At 41.2% G+C, this 17,935-nt stretch overlaps 1 protein-coding gene across 1 annotated transcript in view; it reads right to left on the bottom strand.

The window, feature by feature from the left end:
- The window catches only part of LOC124880401 (unconventional myosin-IXAa-like), a 194,574-nt gene extending 176,639 nt beyond the window's left edge, over window positions 1-17,935 (bottom strand). The window contains exon 1 of the mRNA XM_047385494.1: window positions 16,904-17,935. The gene's annotated coding sequence lies outside the window, so the exon portion shown is untranslated. The remainder of the gene's footprint in view (window positions 1-16,903) is intronic.

Here is a 17,935-nt window from a genome sequence, read left to right as displayed (position 1 = left end):
CCTCAGCATAATGCAGCCACTCACCATGTTTCCATGTGGGGATGTTGTGTTCAGAGGTTGGCTTCATGGCTTGTGGCAAATTGTAAACAAGATTTTGATGACTTTCTCTCAACAGTTCTTCTTGATACTCTTCTACAAAGGCCAGGTTTGGAGAGACCCTGACTGATAGTCCTTCAGTCAACAGATTCTTCCACCTAAGCTGTGAATCTCCACAGCTCCTCTAGAGTTGCCATAGGCCTCTTAGCTGCTTTTTCTGATAAAAAAAAAAACAAAAACAAACTACACACACATGGAATGGTGCAACTGGTTGCACTAGATTTTATTGAGGGCTTTCATATTAAAGAGGGCTGAATGTTTTTGCAAGCCTCCGGTTTTTATTTGTAAATAAATTAGATCAATCTCTGTGCTGGTCTTTTGCATAAATTGCCAATAAAAACATTAAGGTCAGTGGATAAAACAAGACAAAATATTAAAAGCTCCAGCCGTAGAAATACTTTTATGAAGGAGTGCAATAGAGATGCAAGGTAGTCAAAATATAAACTGTTTTAGGGTATAACGGTTAAAGGACAGTCACCTTTTACAGATATCTATCAGGCTAATGAACATTCAGGCGCGTTAAAGATTTTATCCCTTCACCAAATATCATGAAAACAAAAGGCATGTCTAATCACAAACACACACACACACACAAGGCAATCCAGACAAGCAGCACAGACACAGTCTCCCCACCCCCCCTTTCACGTTGGCTGCCCTCCTTGGGTCTGCCCCCCCATCCAGCCACCAAATCCAGTTAGAGGCCACTGTGCCACTTGCTGATTGTTTTCTCACCAGCAGCAGATGCTCTGCCTCCTTTCTGTGGCTGCAGAACCTAATCAGCTGTCAGCGGGCACGCAAAGGGACAGAAGGGGTCAGGAAATTTAAATTATTCCTTCTCTGATGAACATATCCAGGCTCTCTCGTATCTCAGTGTAAAGCCTGGGGAGGAGAAGACTTCACAGAGACACATTATTCTGGACAGGTGTGTCAGGCTTTGGCTGCATTACCTCATGCGTTCTTAAAAGAGAAACAAGGGCAACACCCCACGTACACAGGTAACAGGCACATCTATAGCAACAAAGGGATGGTTTTACACCACTGCATTAACATTTAAAAAGCTGGGACTAAAATTTGTTTCAAATGATGTGACAAGACAAATGATCCTTTAAGGCTCGGAGGGTGAAACACTCGTAATCAGGCATGGAAAAGTTACTATGTCATGGTAAAGCAAGAACTCGAAGATCTCATACCAGAACCCAAATGCCCACTCACATGAAGACCCAAAGTTCTGAATGCAACATTTAAAATTGGGAACATTATAACGGAGTACAGCAGGATAAGGTGGTAACTTGGAAAGAAGGTATGCTGGGGTTACAAAAATGGCAACGAATATCATACATCATCAAGAACCCACTTGCTATATTTTCTCCACAGCGACACCAACTGTTCAAAAGAATAATGGCGAAAGGTGAAAACAGCCACGCCGCCATGGCTAAACTACAGCCGCTAGCCAGATAAAAACATTTAAAAGTATCTTTAATGAGAGAACGCAAGCTATCTGAACAACATGGCATTGGTTTTATTACCTTGCAAACAGTTTATCAAAGTGTAGGAGCCATCAGAAGCAGAGGTATACAAGAGGTAAACAACCCTGGAAAGAATCAGGCAGGGACAGGAAGTCTCTAAAGAAGAAAAAGCCTAGTTGACCCTATATTAGGTGGAGCATCAGGTCCATTTTATAATACTGATATTAATTTCTCATGAACCAATATTGCCTTGTCTTGTGAGCTGAATGTGTTGCTGTACCTCTAATAACTACTAAAGTAGAAGATAATCTAATATTTAGCAATGAAGCAAACAGGCTGTCGCTTTAGCAAATAAAGAATGCATAAAGACATGAGTCAACGTAAGAGTTCAACATCAGAACGAGCAGGACTGAAATTAGGTATTAGTACTTTATTCCAAACAAATTATTTCTGCTGAACGCCAAAAGGGATGAGACATGATCATGAATATCTGTTCTTAGTGGTTGTGTGTCCATGTATGTGTGTGTGTGTGTGTGCATGCATGTGTGTGCATGTGTGTACCAACAACTTCATTTACACTCATGTAGCCACAGCAGGCCAGCTTTCGCACCCTGCTCCAACTAAATGAAACCCAACAGTGCTCAATATGACTCAAGCTTTTTCAATCTACAACACACACGCTGTACTGCCACTGTAACATACCTACCCCTCCACCCACTTTGTACGCAATTACACATCCACGCCATCTCTCTGCTGGGACTTTTGTTTCGCCGTGACAACAGCCAGTCACATTGCAGCTACTCCGCAACCACAAGCCAATCGCTCGCCTGCCTTCATTCGTCCCCAGCCAATGAGGGGGCGCTCCTTCGGCAGCTCTCTTTGTTGTTCTGGATGAGTCTGTAGTGGAGCTACTTGGCTCTGCTCATTATCCTGCAGAGCGTCCGCTGCCTGAGAGCTTTTCATAAAAGACACAGCTGTAAAGTGGACTGGATGGACTACACGTCCCATCATCCATCTTCACCTACCTCTGTCGTTAAGAAATGCCAACTTCAGCTACAACACTAATATTGTGTTTCCTATTGGATCAATCTACTGAGCTGGCACAGATACATTGTGAACAGTGCAAAATTACAAAAGAAAACAACAAGTACACAATTTTGATAAACTATATCCAGATATTTACACTGCACAAAAAGACAAGAAAAAAACAATGATGACCCAGATAGAGATGCCACATTTCCTCGGGACAATGTGAAGACATCTCACTGAAGCAACAGCACGCACCTCAGCAGTAGGCTCATTTTTAATGAATTAAAGCGTTTGGAATGCCAAAGATATGAGATGAAGGCAGAAATGCATCTTACCTGACGCCGCTTTTAGGTTAACAAACACAGGAACATCTCTGTGAGGCTCATCAGCAGAGCTCGTTTTTGTTGCCAACTAACTGCTCTTACTTGGGAACGAGTAAGTGAGTCTGCCTCCTAGCAACTGCTGCCTGACAGGGAAGGTTGAAGAGGTTAGGTTGTCACAGGGACCATAAGCCTACACGAGCACATGGTCTGCAGCTGAGTGAGGAGGAGGAGGAGGATAAACGACCAAGCTTTTCACATCCCCCTCCCAGATGACAGCCAAATTATTTATATTAAAAACACACAAATATTACTTTAAGAAAAATGTGAAAATGTGAAATGGACGATGGTGAAAACACGACGCCTGCGGTTCTTTGTGTGAGTCCAACAGGACAAAAGTGATACAATGAGACATGTAGTTTAAATAGAAAAGGTAAAAGACAGCCTCTATAAGCTCCTTCAATATCTTCCAACATACATAGTTTTTACCAATAAACAATTTAGAGATTTTGCAGAAATCCAAATAGATAGCTATTCCACCCGTGTCCAATTCTAGTAACCAGACACTGTTAACAACATCTAGTTTTCAGTAATTCAATAAAACACAATCATGTCATTTTGGAGTCTTAACCGAACCAAACAGCAAGTGAGAGCAAAGCTACAAAGTTCATGCAGTCTCACTGTACTCTAAGCCAAGTGACCAGGAGGGAAAATCCGTACCTGTAGTATAGGTGCAGATTTGTAATGATTGGTCACACATCAAAATGCCACATCCCTCTCCTTGAAGGTTCGGACCTCCTTCGTCTAAAAGCGGAACACCTTATTGTTTTTACTGCAGCGTAAGTTTGTAAATTGGTCTGTAGTATACCACAATTACATGATTGGGAGGTAAACTAGACATTTTTGTTTACAAATTTCCAAGTAAAACTGTTTTGTAGGTTTGGAAAGAAAAATAAACATCTTTTACCTGTGGGCTCTTATAGGTTTAAAAAAAAACTGTACAAGTAGCATGGTTCCCAATTTTCAACACAGCTAATCCTATCTAGAGTCAATGGCCCTGTTCAGACATGGCCGAAACATGGGAATTGACATGTCAGCTACAAGTGGACAGCTATAAGTGTGAGTGTTCACACCTGACAGTAATATCTGTCCCAAATGATCAGATCTTAGCTACATGCTCTACATCAAGGGTGTCCACAGTGCAGCCCGGGGGCCATTTGAGACTCCTGGACTGCTTTTGTGCAGCCATCCCAATGGCAGCTAAAGAGTGACACAAACGTGGCCCGCAGTACAGGTGGTTGATGGTGATTTTAACTTTTTATTTTTAATTAGGGCAAAGTGTACTTTTACACAAAAGAAATTGTGATTATAATAAATGTATTGAACTTGGCTAAATACATCAAGGGTTTTTAAAGGGCGAGGGACCCGAATCCAAATGCCTAATGCGGATAACAGAGTTTTTGTTTTTCTATTCAGCCCAAAAGAATTAGCAATCTGGATGACTTTCTTTTTATAAGGTAAACAAGCAAAATGCTTTTTAGGTTTAATCTAGAATGATTTACACAAAACAAATCTGATTATTTCATTAGTTTAAAAAACTGCATGCTTAGGTTTTTGTTGTGCAGGAAAAAAAAATCACTATGTTATAATTTTTTATGATCTTGGTTTATTTTTTGTATTATTATATCTTTTTGGTTACGAGTCTTTTGGACTTGATGATTTTGCCCCACGTTTGGACACTACTGTTCTACATGCAACCCCCAACCCCTCCTAAAATAACAAAAACAGAACAAACCAACAAAGAAACACATAAAGAAAGTACCAAGCCACAAAGTAACAAACAGGAACACAAAAGCCCTACTGAGGTTTCAGTTTATTTACCTGAACTATGTGATTACCAAATTAATTGGGTCCAGACTGACCCAGATTTGTTTGCAGGTTTACAACACAGATCTTAAAACAAAAAAGTAAATACCCATTAAATTAGCTGCTACTCTTCAGAGATCAGTTTCCATGTTAAATACAAAAATTATTTAACCATGTAAACAGCATAACAACTATCAGCCAATTTCTCCACAAATATGAATAAGATCTTAGGAACTGTAAGTAGGTGAACATGTGACATAAGCTACTGCATGAAAGCTTAAATTCAAGTGTTAAGTGAGAATATTTTACAGTAGGGTTAGTAGCCAAAGTGGTTTCAATGTACTAAAAGCAACCTGAATAAACACTTAGCTACTGTAAAAAGAAAACCCATTCACACATAGACAACAGAACGATATTCATGTCAACAAGGATACCAACAGATGTCCAGGTGAAAACTGCTCCTTAAGGGAAGTCACGAGATTAGGGGGTGGTCCTCAAGCATGGGCTAGGACAAACAGCAATCAGGCTACGGATCCAGTGCAGAAGGTGTTCCACATCTGCAGGCGATCTGGACAAACCATTCCGCTTTGAAACTTTTTTTTTTCTTTTTTTAAGCATTAGTTGCCTTCATTTTTTCATTTTTTTAAAAGTAGGCAGACAGAAAATAGGGTGAAGAGAGGGGAAGACAAGCAGCACAGGTCGCTCTGGCAGGGACATTCACAGCTTTACTTACCGACATCCCAGAACAATCAGGTCACCAAAGACAAATGTTAGCAACAGATAGAAAAATGGCCAATGAATTCCCAACAACTGCAAAGTCTTTTGACATGAAACAGACTTCAAAGATTTATTCTTCACCTCAAAATATAAAAGAATGACATCAGTGTTTTCATTGTTGCTCTGCACTCAGCCGCTGTTGCAGGGAATGTCCTGCAAGCTACATTGCCTGGCCTACTCATTATTTGACTTTGAGCTTCAGAAACAACCAACCCCTACCTGCTATATTCATATTGTGGTGTCCCAGTTCAGAGTTACACCCAAAAGTAGGACAGACTGCAGGACAGAGCAACTTTCAGACAACCTTGGCAGAATGACAAAGCTTTTATAGTCGCTGGAAGGAGAGCAGAGAGGCAAGAAACTGTGACTGAAATGTAATCTGGGACAGAAAAGCTTTAAAAAGGTATAAAGAAGCATTTATTTGGAAGAAAATATTTGCTAATATTCCAAACAGAAGTTCTGGTGATAAAAACACAGAAAGCCTTAAATTTCCAAAATTAAAGAGATCAATAACCTGACAGACCGTCCTTGACTGGTACCTATGGCCAGTTATGCTGCAACGCTTTCTAAAACATCCTAAAGGTTAAGATGGATGATCGGATTTCGTCTGGCGCTTGATCAAGCTAAACGTGCCACACCCAAGTCCTCTGGTTGCAGACTGCTTTGTTCTAGCCGCTATTGTCTCACACAAACACACACACACAGCCAACAGCATACTGCATCAGAGCGGTGGCGGACTGTAGGTCACATGCTCACCTCGCCTGCCTGTCGCACTGTTAAAGTATTCAAATTCCTTTAGGTGCTGCCAGCACTCTTCAGCAGGACGTCATTTGGCCACGACTCTCAGCCCATACAGGAGAATGTTTTTAAACCAACTCATCCCTGAAAAGCACTTATTAAAAGAGCATTTAAGCTCTAAGAGGAGGGATACTTACAGTAAGTGAAACAACAGTTCTTCAGGTGAAGATGCACTTAGAGATCGGCTGGTGACAGGAATCGATTTTCAGCTTGATTGACCATGTTCAGCTACTTGTGGTAAACCCAAGAATCGGTTCTTTTTCTGGTCCGTGAATGTACCATACCTAAGCATTATCAGGTTTTGCTGACAACAAATTTCTTTGTGGCTGATTTTACTGGTGAAAGATGACTCAAAATGAGCTATTTTCACTAATAAGTGAGATGTTTAGAAAGGACTTTAAAGGAGGTACAGAGATGTAAGACGCCATTTCAAAGTATTTTCTACGACATGTAAAAACTGGCTTCGTGTTTTTTTTTTGGAGAGAGAGGAAAGAGCTTTAGCAGATAACAGCAAGGCTAAAGTTGCTTCCGTTTATCCCCTTGAACCATTAACTTATTAAAGTAAGGATCTCAACTCCAAATCAAATACACACAGACACTGTTGTTATATTAGAGATAAGCCATGCTAATTACTAATATAATATGCTAAAGATGCTATATAAGATGCTAAAAGGAGTTTAACAAATCCATAATAATTCTATCCTCGTTTTAATATAAGAGTAAAACCCTGTTTTTTCAGCAATTTTTCTCTTACCCACACAGTGTGACTTTGCCTCTGCTCCCAATATAAAGTGCTGACGATGGCTTACAGCAGGGTGGCTAGGGAACATATTTTCAAATCATAGATAGTTCGTTTGACTGAGGCATCCCTAAATCTAACACAAAAAAACAAGCGGAGCCCGGGTGACCTTTGCCGAATGCCTCCCTCTCTCTTTGCCCCCCTTTACTGTCTACGTGCTGTCTGAAAAATGAAAAAATAAAGTGCTGCAAAAAAAACTAAAAAGTAAAAGTCTGCTAAAAAAGTTTATGAAGTGAACCATGAACTCAATAGATGTGAGATTATCGACTGGATCCAGATTCCTCCATGTGCAGTGCTAACTGCAGAGGAACAAGAGTGTTTCTTACAGTTGGTTTACCCTTGCTGGCAGTTCACACAGAGAGAAGCATGGTTGGCTTTATAGTAGAGCGGACTGCTGAGCTAGATCTGTCAACCTGAGCAACGGCTCCATCAATCTGCCGCTAACATAGTGAGACAAACAACACAAGCATCAGCAGACTGAGGGCTAATTCACCACCTGAACAAACTCAGCAGTGTTCAGTGGACGTTCAGACCTCTGGACTGGTTTCTAACTGGCCAACAGGAGATACAGCTGACTGCAGCATCATCACATTTTGAGAAGCTGAAAGGTTTGTACAATATATGTCTGCAACCTGCAATTGTTTTCTGTGGGTTCCCTAAACCAGCATCCAGCTGTGACAGATTGTTATGGTTTGGCCACTAGTTCTGTTCAGCTGCCCAAGTCTAATGAAGAGAAAGTTTCTTTAAAAATTTGTGTTGAGTAGATAAATGAAAGGCTTTAACTGCTTTCTCACTGATCACTGCACGGAAAGCTTCTCTGCTTGACTTTGGTGAGTAGTCTGAAGAGTGAAGGCAGCTGTAACCCAGTGACCTAGAGGCTTTTAGGGATTCTGGGTACTGATCAAAGACACTTTAACAGGGAAGATTACTGCTCACTAATGCTTAGATAGGGGTCATGTGGATCATGTGGATGGGACCTTTCTTTATAAACCACCCAGAAGTGGACAAGCAGAAGGAGAAAAACTGGAAAGAGTGAGGGGGAACTCCAGTGAAATACAATAAGGGTCTTTTTGTCTTTTTTGGCCATCATCTCGACCACTTATCGTAAATCCTGCTGTTAATCACTGGTAAAAAGCTGTGTGATGAGTCAAGAAGGATGTACAATCAAATTATCATAAGGGCTTTGACCAAACTTGTTGGGATTATTTGGCACAGGAAACAAAAGCAAAAGCTAGTATTCTGACTCCAACTGCCTGTCGTCGTCACACAGATCACAGACCAACACTCAGCTTTGACCTACAGCAGCTTTGCACGGTAGCAGTTTTTCATGCAAGGTCAATTATCAAGGCCGCATGTTGAATGCATTCATCTTCTGCATAATTTCCAAACAATACGTTTATAGTCTAAATAATACATTTTGCCCTAGAGTCATTCTGATGTCAACGCCTGGTTTCATCTGTTCTGAATTTCTTGCAGGTTATCAGGTTCTACGCTGTGTTCAATTGGTCTAAGAACTTGGTGCTTGGATCTGGAAAGGACATCTGCTGCAGTACTTGTAGGTACAGGCCGGAAAACAAGTGGGAACCACTAACTATTACAGAAATGTTTTTCTCTCCATTTTATATGTATTCAAACACCAAAGGAGCATTTTCACATATACCACTGACCATCAGAAGTGCTAATAAATCATTCATACCTGCAAATTTTGACTTTTTGGCCACTGTGCTGGAGACTGGACTCTGTGTTGCTCAAAGGCCCTTGACTTTTTAAGGTGAAACTCTGACTTTAGCAGACTTTCTTATAAAGCAGGGCGACATGGACAAAAAAATCATCACAACATTGTTTTTCTGTATTGAACAGTTTTGACAATTTTCACCATGTTGTTTCAAATGAACAGACCAGTTTCTAATTATCTGTTTTAATGCAAACTGAAAGAACAAATTAAAATAAACATTTAGAACTAATTGTGAAACATCATGGATTACAATTAGCAAGTAAAAAAAATGACACTTTATTAACAAGCAATATATTGATGTACAAAACCCATTAGCAGTACTGTTTAAATTACAAATGTAATCTACACTACTTGTTGCAGTCTCTTCTCCATTCTGTAAAACGCAGCATCAGATGGCTTGTTGTCCATCCAGGACTCTAACGTATACAGCAGCTCCATCACCTCTGAATTTGAGTCCATGCAAATTCTTTTGATTACAATGTTATTACCTCAGTCCTTACATAATTTTTGATTGGTTTAAGCAGTTCTTGTTTTTCAAAATGTGTTAAATCTATCACAAGTGTTGAGTTGTAGGTTTGCAGAGCAACAAAAACCCCGGTTAGAAAGTAAAAAGCATATGTATCCTGTTATAAAAAAATAAAAAATAAAGATTCAATGTTAAATGCAAAACTTGGATCTGGATTTGGTGTCTGCATACCACGCTGGAGTAAGAACAGTGATTTCTGGCATGTCAGCCCTCAGCCAGGATTGTGACCATGAAATGGCAACTATTTGCTCAGTCAAATGGGCTGATGGACAAATGGGAACGTTTAAAGTTTCTTACTCAGTCTTTGTTTGTGGATATTTTGTCAGGTTTGTGGCAGTAAAAACTTCTCACTTACTACTCCGTAGTAAATCCATAAATTAACCAAGGTGAATTCTTCCTGTTTCCCATCTCTGTTTTGCTCGGAAACCAACCGATGCAGTCAAAAAAACACGAAAAAACACACTCAGTCCAAGCTTAGGGTTTCAAAAAGTGTTTACACAGATGGTTTAAAAACAGTGTAATGAAAATAAATTCAATGTATTTGATTTGTGCCTATTTACAATAGAAAAAAATCATTGCAAGGTTCTTTAGAAGACAAATAGGTCCAATTCAAATCCAATTCTGTTAATTTAGTTTTAATCCAAAATATTAAATTTAGTAACAGATTCAGATCCATTTATACTGAGTTCCACCCAAAACACATACAGTCTAAAACAATCTTTTACAGGGACACACAATGTGACGACACTGCTGCTCTAGGTATAAAAAATTAATGATCATTCACAGCAGAAAAGCTTGAAAAATAGTTTTTTTATGCTGTTCATAATTATAGTTGAAACCAATTCACAGTGGTACCCACACATACTGTACTGACCCAATCTAATGTATACAATGCCATTACACAAGCCCGGATTTAGCTGCATTTTTAAGATAATTACATTTTAAATGCCAAACTTTTTTTTTTTTAAACCTTCGTGGGAACAGCTGCTGTGATGGACTGACAACTGGAACTCCACCTGTAGAGAGTGAAATATAGTAGTGGTAAACCCCACTAAAGTAAAGACTAGCTTTAGGATGTAAGTTCTGGACCAAGCAAAGCTAGAGTTTTTTTGCACATGCAAAAGAAAAAACATGTCAAGATGTTTATTGTAATATACATAGTAAGTGGCACAGTGGTTTTGGTTTGCCTCCCGATCAAAATATTCCACAAAAAAAACAAATCGTCACAAATTAAAATATTTTAGGTTAAAATAATCGATGGAAACCTTTATTGATATTTTACTTCCAAATTTGATTGATGAAAATGTTTATGTTGGAGAAAAAAAATTAAAAGAGGAAACCCCACTTATTTTGCCTATTTCTTATGGGGCTGCACGATATATCTGCATTAACATCGGTATGAGCCGATGTTAGTCATTTTTTTGACATATCGGTTGATATTAATAACTGACGTTTAGGTCCAATTTTGTTGCCATTTGTGTGCGCGTTTTAGGAGTGAAGGGGGTTGGCCATGTGGCATTTGTCTGGGCATGTGACAGGGATAGTCATGCAGCACAGGACTGTGGGGTGTTTAACGGAAGCAGACGAGCAATGTCAGCTGTGTGGTTGATTTTTCAGTGTTGAAAGGGTAGGGAAAAATAACCTGGAGGTTCTGTCCGAAGCTACAGAAAGGTGCCTGACCATTGGCTGGTTGATCTGATGGGACCCCGCAGCATGTCTCCTTTCCTACACGCTTCCACTTAATTATGTCGTTTTCCTGTCTGCATCGTATCCCGTCTCCTAATCTAACACCAGTCCAACAGATTATTGGAGAGCGCTGTTATGCTTCCCCTGGGCAATGCCAGGAGACTGATCCAAGCCATCCCCAGCTGCCTGCCTGTTGCAAGAAACACCATCAACAGCTCCAATTCTGTGTGTCAAAATAAGCCCATTAATAAATCAAGCCTGCTTATTTGCACAAGCGGATAACTTTGTAAATGGTGCCTAAAGCAGATACAGCCATGGTACGTGGTTAAATGGAGACATTAAAGACTTGTGAAAGGTGATAATAGATTCAGAAATTCACAGAGGGCCCTGCTTTGAACAGCTAAAAGAAAAACAGCAGCGCTGCGTCGCAAACTGAGCCTTGTTGGAATCAAAAGGATGTCTGCCACCATGGTAATAACCTGCACCTGTAATACATGTTAGAGTGAGGGAACTCTGTTGTAGTATCAAAAAAGAACTTCTGTCTTTTTGTTTTCAATATTTTTTCGGTTCAGTGGTCTCCTTTAAACAACATGTAAAGACTAACAAGTTATTTTTCTGAGCTGATGTCATTTCTAGATGAGCACAATGGGAATAAAACTTATACAAACTTCATTTACCAGAGACTTTAATCATCTCTTCTAATTTGCCCAATTTGGTTAGTCACTGTCCGATCACTTTTAGGTGTAAAGATTGCGCCCAAAACTGCACTTGTAACTCAACAGCCCCATGCAGAGGGCAGATGAGTTTTACAACAAGATTTCTCCTCAGTGTCTATAACCAGATGTTCACAAATGCACAAAAGTAAATCATAAACACAAATGTTTTCTACAGCCACACAAACCTGAATTTCTCAGGCACTTTATTTCACAAACTTAGAAAGAAAGAGCTTTTGGCATAAATATTAAAGGAAGTCTCAAACAAAATGTTTCTATGGAAGCTTTACCATATGTAACTGAGGCCTTTAAGTGCATAAGTGAATTTGCTACAAATCACTTTGTACAAGTTAAACTTTAAAAAGGTCAACTTGTCACTAGGCAACAGGCAGCAGATGGGAAACCAACTCACCCTCTATATTTCACACTCTAGAGTAGTAACTTTAGTCAAAGGAATGTCACCGTCACCCTTGTTAAGGTAATGCTGTACTAAAACTACTGTTGGCAAGATAAGAGCAGCATATCTGCTAGGCAACTGATGGCAGGCTGGCTACCAAAGCACATAGCCTAATTATTCTGGAGCTAATATCAGCTTTTTATCCTTGCGCTACTCTACAAATACTCTACAAAAAGCAGAAAACCGTATCAGGGAAACAATCAGGGTCTCTTTTACAAGTTTTAAAAACTCACAGAGTAGAGGCAAACCCTGTTAAGTTTGCATGGATGTGCAGCTGGCATTTTCTAACAAATCATCAAAGAACAAGAAAAGAAGCCAAACATCTCCACTGACACCTTTCATATGTCCAGAAGCCACTGCAGCTTTAAAATACGTCTTCTTTGTCATAAGCATCAACACCACACAGATTCCTCAAGAAACACAAGCTGGGTCTTTGTCAGTTGAATAGGGTTATGACAAATTTCTCACTGCAGATAATGACAGCTGGAGGTCAATGGGTAGAAATAATGAATGTAGCATTGAAATACATTAAAAACTACAGATCAACACTGCAACATGTGAAACCTGAGTAATTTCTTTTTTTTAAATATAGCACACGCTAGGAAATGTGAGGTATTGATGGTGATTTTCCAACACTAGACATTCCGAAAGCTGAAGGTTTGCCAAAACCAAACAGTCCCAAAAAAGCATTTTGATCCTTTTGGGGAAAATATATCTGACAGTTCTGACAATCCTCTGACTAACTTCAGCATTAACAATGGTAACCCGATGACTGTGCTGGCGTGTCCCTGTCTTCTCGTCAGCAATGGGACAAAGACGGATGCTATTTAAGATCTCAAAAACACGCGCCGAGACCACCGCCACTGTGGAAGGCTCTATAAATACACCTGCTTAGGAAGCACATTGCCACCGGACATGGTATGTGAAGCACTGACCTCATGCCGGTGGTGTTCCCTTACATGAAGAAATGGATGTAGCAGCAGCAGGTTCAAGCAACAAAGACTGGATGTGAAGGCAAGGACACTTGGATCAATAAAGAAGCAACCAGTTTCATGCAACAAACATTTTCTCAAGGTGGTGACTAGAAGTGAAATAGAGCTGAGTACAAATTCTGCTCAGCAGTTTAGACTGAAGGCTCGATGGGGAGTTTGCCTCATTTGTCACTGAGACAGAGGTATCGGGTGTTTTCCTTATCTTGACTGCTTCCTTGAGTCACAACACTTCGAAGAAATAAGCAAAAAAGAAATGTAGTCAGAAATGTAAGACACAGACAAGGGCATTTGGGTCAAAATCCCACCTCTTAGGGTTTAGCCCGAAAATTACAGTGTCAAATCTGGGACATTAGGAGATGTTGAGCCATATTGATATGACAGAATCAAACATTTGGTTTATTTATATCTGTGATGCACATCTCCCATTATGCCACATTACAAATGTGTTCTACTGGATTATGTGGTGGTGACGATTGAGACCACTGGAGTACAGAAAACGTTTCTGCCACGTTGAAGAAACCAGTCTAAGATTATCTGAACTTTGTAACATTGTTCATTATCCTGCAGGAAGTAGTTATCAGAAGCTGGGTAGACAGTGGTTATAAAGAGATGGACGTGGTTAACAGCAATAGTCGGGTAGGTTGTTGGTTTTAAATTATGCTCACTTGGTACCAAGTGGCCCAATGTGTGCCAAGAAAATATCCCCCGCAGCATTTCACTCCCACCCGCTTTTCTAACATCTCAAACCAGTCTACGCATTCCTCTCTGACCTCTGACACCAAGAAGGGATTGTTGTCCACACAAGTGCTGCTCACTGGATATACCTTAATTTGAGCAATCTCAACAGAAGAGAAGCTGAGCATTAAAATGTCCCTTTCATTTCCCTTAACCCTAATTCTGATTGCCACGGTTGTATTATTACTGCCTGTGACTGGACTCAGTAATCACAGTAGATATACCACCCCTGTCCAGCTAAAACCAAGCAGCTTTGAGCTGCATTTGAGCATCTCCTTCATGCTCACAAGTGCACTCGCTTGGGCAGCTGGAGTTGTCACAGCAATGTTTTCAGCTCCATTCTCAAGGGCTTTGCCACTTACATAATAACCTGAATGAAATGTTAATGTCAGCAAGTTGACGTCGCAACACTGGAATTCACCAGTGACCGAGAATAAGACAGACAACTTGAGTGCGGATCGCAAAAGTGGTGAAAACCAGTTGACGGTCTCAGAATATGAAAATAACAAGCATGCAAAAGCTTTATCTTGTTGCCTGAAAGCACCGTCTATGTGGAATTTCATGCAAACCACCACAGGGCTGATGGAGAAGACCACTTAGATTTGCAGACTCATGGACAGTGAAATCAGGGGCACTGGTTATCTGATCTGGAATGAGGTAATGTAAGCCTGTTTTGATATGCAAAATTGTTTCTAAGAATCATTATTTGAGATCTAAACTCAAAGCTTAGATAGCAACGTCCATTTAATTGAGAGGTTGGCTTGCAAGTGTAAACTTTACCATATGATTAGATTTCCCTGAAATGGTCAGATATTCTGGTTCTTCTGTTCCATGTCTTACATTACTTTGGTGTAGAGATGCAACGGGAAAGTGGCTGTTGACCTGAATCCATCATTTTTCAGCTTGATCATCCTGGACTGGCGACTGGCCGAGAGAAACTGAAACATCTTTTTCTGATCAGTAATCACATATCAATAGCAAGTCCCATCATGTCACCCTGACAACAAAATGCTTTGGTGTTAAGGCTGCTATTGAGTGAAGAGGAGTCAAAGTTACTTTCATCCTCCAGTGTTTTAGCAACTTAAGTTAAGGTTAAGGATCTTTATTTGTTTTAGTGAATGCTACATGTGTGCTAGCCAAGCTATGCTTATATAAGATGCTGCAGCCAGTATAAACGGTAACCATTTCAGCTTTTAGAATAATAAAATTCTGTTTTACAGCAACTGCTCTCTGTGTTATTTATGAAGAAGTTTGCTTATACACAGATGAGGCATAGCATTATGACCACCTCCCTAATAATGTGTTGTTCGCCCTTTTGCTGCCACAGCAGTCCTGACCCATTAAGGTATGGACTCCACTAGACCCCTCAGGCATCAAGATATTGGAGGCATATCCTTTAAGTCCTGTAGGCTGCAAGGTAGGGCTTCTAAGGATCAGACTTGTTTGTCCAGCACACCCCACAGATGCTCGATAGGATTGTGATCTGGGGAATATGGAGACCAAGTCAAAACCTCAAACGTCCCTCCCCAAACTATTCCTGAAGCATTTTTGCTTTCTGGCAGGCGCCTTATCCTCCTGAAAAAGACCGAACCACAAGGAATACTGTTTCCACCCTGACTGGTCTGCAGTTATGTATGCAGGCCTATATGCAATGAACTGTGATTCACTCTGTATTTCAAAGCCGTTCTCTCAGAACCAGAATCAACTTTTTCAGGTATTTTTGCAACAGTGGTTTGCCTCTTGAATCAGACCACAAGGTCCAGTCTTTGCTCCTCACATGCATCTGCAAATCATGGCAGCCAGTGTCCTTGTTGCTGTTCCCTCCTTGCTAGATGCTGACCAGTGCAGACCAGGAACACCACATAAGAGCAGCAGTTTTGGAGATGTTCTGACCCTGTGGTCTAATCCATCAAAATCTGGCTCTTGTCAAACTCACTCAAATCTTTACTTTTGTCAATTTTGTTCTGTTTCCAACAGACTTTGAGGGCCAGATTATCTCTTGCTGCACAGCATATTTCAAACCCATAAACATTGCTGATATTTACTCAGATTTATTAACTTATTTTGCAAAGCGTTTATGCCTGAGTTTAATGCTTCTCTATTATCAGCTTGTTTGCTGATTCTATTTGAACCAATTCATTGGCTGATGAAGGTAGCTAAATATGAAGCTGTAGCAGTTTTGATAGGAGGTTGTTTGTCAGTAGCTGTCCTCAGCAGCTCTACAGTCTGCTCAGCCTCTTCCACGTCAGTATACTAGCTCTCCTTTAAAAGAGGTGCATCCGAACGTCCTTGCGTCCAACTATAAAAAGCTTCCAGGCCTCATCACTCAGCAGCAGGCTGATGGGAGCAGCACATATAGGGGCTGGGGGGGGGGGCTTGGTCCCAGCTCTCAGCCCTGCAAAAAGGGAAGTAAGCGGCACATAAACAAAGCTCTGCAGCCTTTACGCCGCCAGCAGCGCACATAATCATTCAGATCTCACTGCGACAATGAAGCCAGCAGGACTGGCCCTGAATGGATCGAGCTCCACAGGATGTCAGCATCACAGATCTATGGCAGATTACAGCTGCAGCTCCACTGCATCGGGCTCCAGCGCACACACACACACACACACACACACACACACACACTGCAACATCTGTAATTTACGCATTATGTAAGCAAACAGCATGACATTTCTCCATTCGGTGGTGGTGGAGGCGAGCCCTGAAGACCTGGGTTTCTACTGACCACCTCGATCCAAGTCTATATTGGCGTCAAACATCCTGCTGCTGGATCTCAGTGGAGAGGAGGAGGCTGCAGCCGATGGACCGACTGACAGTGACAGCACGCAGACTGCAGGACGTTTTGACATTCCGTTTCACTGACAGCACAAACACACCGTGAAGCTACGTGAAAACGAAGCCTTACCTCCTTCGCTGCGCCTTCAGTCCGCGGCTCCGTAAACCTTCCTCTTTTCTGACGAGGAAGAGTAGGCGAGCCTGCGCCTCCGGACCTCAAGCTCTGGCTAATTTCACCGCAGAGGGGGGAGAAAAAAAAACGATTATCCCGATGAACGACCCGCACCACGTCGCCTCTCCGGTGGAAAAGCTCAGCGTTCCAGATCTGCTGCAGAAATCATCCAGCTTCTGTTTTCTCTCTTTGTATGTGTTGTAGTCCTGTTCGTGTCCTCCTCTTCCTCCTGCTGCTGCTGCTGCTCCTCTCGCTCTGCTCTCTGCTTTTTTTTCTTTCACTTCCACGACCGCTGACACTACAGTCTCGGCTCTCGCGACGCCCGTCCACGCACGGCACAGGGTAGAAGATTTATGTGATACGTGTGGGTGGGTGGATGGGTGTGATCGGGGACAACCCTCCAGTTGCAGTACGTAATTGTTGTCAAGCGCAGAATGGCCTCTTTACTCTGGATTTCGTTTGGTTCTCTGCTCAGAACGAATACGTTGGATCTGATAAGAGCCCGTGTCACTCAGTCACTCAGTCACCTGGGTAAGAGGTGTGGCCAGTAGCTTCTTAGCTGTGTGTGTATACATATATATACATATATATATAGAAATAATGAGGCTCATTGCCCTGGGTGCCATCCTGTCAGGGAGGGGGGCATTGCTCCAGAGAAAAACAAAACCAACAGGAAAGGTTATGCCACCTGCACTCTAAACAGATTTTCTTTTGTATTGCCTATTTGCATGTCCAGGCAATAAGGAGTGGGGGCCTCCCTGTGTCAGCAGTGTCAGGGTAGGCTAGGGGTGTCCAAAGTGCGGCCCAGGGGCCATTTGTGGCCCACTGGACTGATTTTGTGTGGCCCCCAACTGCATTCCAAGAATAACACAAATTTGACCAGAACAGGTGCTTAATGCAGATGGGGACTTTTATTTTTTATTATTGTTAAATAAAATTGTTTGAGATATTAAAATTGTCATACAATGGAAAATGTTAGATAAAAAATAT

This window comes from Girardinichthys multiradiatus, chromosome 2 (genome assembly GCF_021462225.1).
Source record: "Girardinichthys multiradiatus isolate DD_20200921_A chromosome 2, DD_fGirMul_XY1, whole genome shotgun sequence".
Taxonomy (NCBI): Eukaryota; Metazoa; Chordata; class Actinopteri; order Cyprinodontiformes; family Goodeidae; genus Girardinichthys; species Girardinichthys multiradiatus.
The sequence above is the reverse complement of the archived record's forward strand: the minus strand, read 5'-3'. Positions and strand labels throughout refer to the sequence as shown.